Source organism: Lissotriton helveticus, chromosome 6 (genome assembly GCF_964261635.1).
Source record: "Lissotriton helveticus chromosome 6, aLisHel1.1, whole genome shotgun sequence".
NCBI classification, from domain to species: domain Eukaryota; kingdom Metazoa; phylum Chordata; class Amphibia; order Caudata; family Salamandridae; genus Lissotriton; species Lissotriton helveticus.
The window spans coordinates 2,086,941,552-2,086,945,173 of NC_136067.1; positions in this window are offsets into that span (position 1 = coordinate 2,086,941,552).

Consider the following 3,622-nt stretch of genomic DNA (forward strand, 5'->3'; position numbering starts at 1 on the left):
TGTCCCTATGAACCTTGCCGAACCATCAGTAAACCAAACGTGGTTTCTGTCCTCCAGGGACAAATCATCAAATGGCTTACCCCACTTGACAGGGGATTCCTGTACTAAAGGTACGGAGCATTCACTCTCTGTCTCAACCGACGGTGCCCGCGCCACCTGCTCATGCAAGGATGCAACTCCCTTTGGTCCCACACGTGCCCTGTCCTGTATGTACCATTTCCATTTAATCACACTCGCCTCCTGAGCATGTCCAATTCTGTGAGTTTTCGGCGAACTCAAAACCCACTGCATGATAGGAATTTCAGGTCGCAGGACCACATCATGTCCCAAAGTTAATTGCTCGGTATCCACCAGAGCCCAATAACATGCAAGCAACTGTTTCTCAAAAGGTGTATAACGCTCACCAGCATCAGGTAACTTTTTAGTCCAAAAACCTAATGGTACTTTACTTCTGCCTTGTTTTTGCCACAAACTCCAATTTGCATAAAGGCCTTGCACAGACACATTCAAATCCACATCACCATCGCACACAGGCCATAAATCCAAGGCATACTGAATCGCTTCTTTTGCCAAACTAAACGCATCATGCTGTGGTTTACCCCATTCAAACGCATTCTTTTTACGAGTGACTCGATACAAGGGGGCCAATATCTGACTCAAGTGAGGAATATGCTGGCGCCAAAAACCAAATAAGCCAATGAAGCTTTGGGCTTCTTTCCTATTCCTCGGAACTGCAAAATCAAGAATCTTTTGTTTTACTTGTGGGATCACTTCTCTGTGACCTTCATGCCAATTAATACCCAAAAATTTTACAGTCTGGGATGGACCTTGTAATTTATCCGGGTTGATTTCCCAACCTTTCTCACGTAAACATTCAAGGATTTTATCTAATTGGGTCTGAACTTCATCTTGTGTTTCACCTTGAATCAGAACATCATCAATATAATGACATATCTGAATTTTCGAATGTACAGGTACCTCAGCCAAATGCTCTGCCACCAGCCGGTGACATATCGTAGGACTATGCACATAGCCCTGGGGAAGACTTCTAAACGTCATTTGACGTCCGTTCCATGTAAAACTGAATTGTTCCTGGCATTCAGGGGCAATCGGGATTGAAAAGAAAGCATTAGCAATATCAATGGACGCATACCATGTACCTGGATGCTTTTGAATTCTTTCAATTAAAGTAATAATATCCGGTACTGCGACAGTCAAAGGGGGCGTATACTTATTCAATTCTCGATAATCAACAGTCATGCGCCAGGAGTTATCACTCTTACGCACCGGCCAAACAGGATTATTCCAGGCAGAGGTAACCGGAGTTATAACCCCTGCATCCACCAAATCCTGAATAGTGGTACTAATTTCTTCATGGCCACCTGGGATACGATACTGCTTCTGGCAAACCACTTTTGTCGCCTGGGGAATCTTTACGGGGGGCATTCTTAAACGACCAACCCGTACAGGTCTGGACGATATATAATGTTTAGTTCCAAATTGATAACATCCGTCATCCAAATGTAAAGTCATTCCTTTCAAAATGTCAATTCCAATGATGTACTCTACAAGGGGCACGACTAATACAGAATATTCTTTTCTAGGAATTCTGCCTATTCTCATTTCAATTGTAGTTTGTACTGCGGGAGTTTCCTTTCCACCTAAACCAGTAATTGTAAAAAATTGGCCTTTAAATTTCTTTGATTTTCCATGAATAAGAGTGGCCTCCGCTCCTGTATCTACCAATGCTCGGGCCCTTTGAATATTACGATGTCTCCAAAAAATTTCAATATCTACATAGGGTCTATTATCTCGGTGAGCCCATCTGTGTACGGGAGCTTGACCTACTTCCTAGTCATTTTTACTGCGTTCTATCATCCAGGACAAATCAGGATAAAGGTTCTCACGTTTCTCAGGTATCAATATATCATGTTCATATCCATCTCCCTTACGTAATGGATTTTTGTCCTCCGTATTGTACTGTGAATTTCGATCGGAAAATCTGTGTCGATCCTCCCTCCTCCTCAACTCAGGGGACTGATCCCCTTCATCTCTACGTCGGTTGTTACCATAATCATCTCTCCCCCTTTCTCTCTCCCCCTCTCTCTCTCTCTCTCTTCCACGACGAGGGGACACATCATGTACATACCGTCGATCATCACGACGATCAAAACGCGCACGATGGGAGTCATCACCGCTGTCATCAGAATACTCACGATCACACTCATTCGTCCGCACACGCAGGGCACCCTCCTTTCGGTCCAAACCGCGCTTGCGAAACAAGTCCCACAAACGAGAAGTAGTTTCACCATCAATATCCTCCTTCCTCACACCATCAGCCAAAAGTGCCATAAACATGTCACGTCTAGTAAGCTTATTGTCACCAGGAGTACGAGTGTCAGGCCGAGACTGTCGCTCAGGTTTAAACCAATCACCCAACTCAACGAGCTGGCGCACAGATTCCAGTACCATAGATAACGCATTACCAGTCTGATTGATCAATAAGGTCATCATGACCTGTTTATAGGCAACCGGGGAAGAACGAATAATACGATTCCGCACAGAAGACGTCAACAAACCATCAAGCAATCTGTCAGCAGTACTCAAAAAAATCGCAGTTTTCATCACCTCCTCTTTGAGACGTTGTGCAGCATCGCGCAATGTATACCACGGCTTGTCATTCACAGGCCAGTCAGATTCAGTAGGGTACTTCTGATTACACCCCTCAGTCGCCAACTGAAGCAAACTGATTTGACCACCACCATTATAATTACGAAAATGATCCTGTACAGTAGAATCCGAACTCAAGGAACAGAACTTCAAAGAATCGCCAGCATCCAACATAATGCCAGCAGCGCCCAGTTCATAAAGGCGCACCATCCACGTAAGCAAGGTCTCACCAGTGCGCTGTCGAAAGCGCTGCAAGATATCACTAATTTCCTGTTGAGTAAAATCCTCCAAAGAATCTAAAGGAATACCGTTCGGGTTACCGGGAGTCTGCTGCAACTTCCTACGAAAAACAGGATGTGCAGAGACCGCAGAAAGAGCACCAGAAGGAGCCTGATCAGTAAACCTAGGAGAACAATCCGTATGGGAAGCATCAACAGAATGCAAAGACCGATCGCAGTCGCGGGACTCAACATCCGTAGCACAAGAAGCAGATTTAAAAGTCTGTCTAGAGCGAGAAGACTCGCGATTGTTAGACTCCTCATCCGAGGAACGGGAATCACTCGAATTCCAGATATTACCATCCCATTCATCAGGATTCCAATCCAGTCCGGCTTTCGCCACGACCAATCGCACTTTCCGTTTAGAAACGTGACCCCGACGATTCTTGTATTTATAACGTGCAATCCGCACAGCCGCCCTTTCGGCGATAGTCTGATACGTCTCAAGCTTGTCGGCAAGCAATTTATTTTGACACCGCAACAAAGTGTGATCATTCTGAACTTCAACAAACTTCCGTTCCATGTCAACATGCTCCTTCTGTAATTTCAACAACCTCTCATGTACAAGTCTGTACGCAGACAAGACAATCCAACCCCTGCGTCCCAAAATAGGAAGCTCATCACCCATCGCCACTGGCGCCTTCTGCAAACAGGAAATCACATCATCCGGCTCC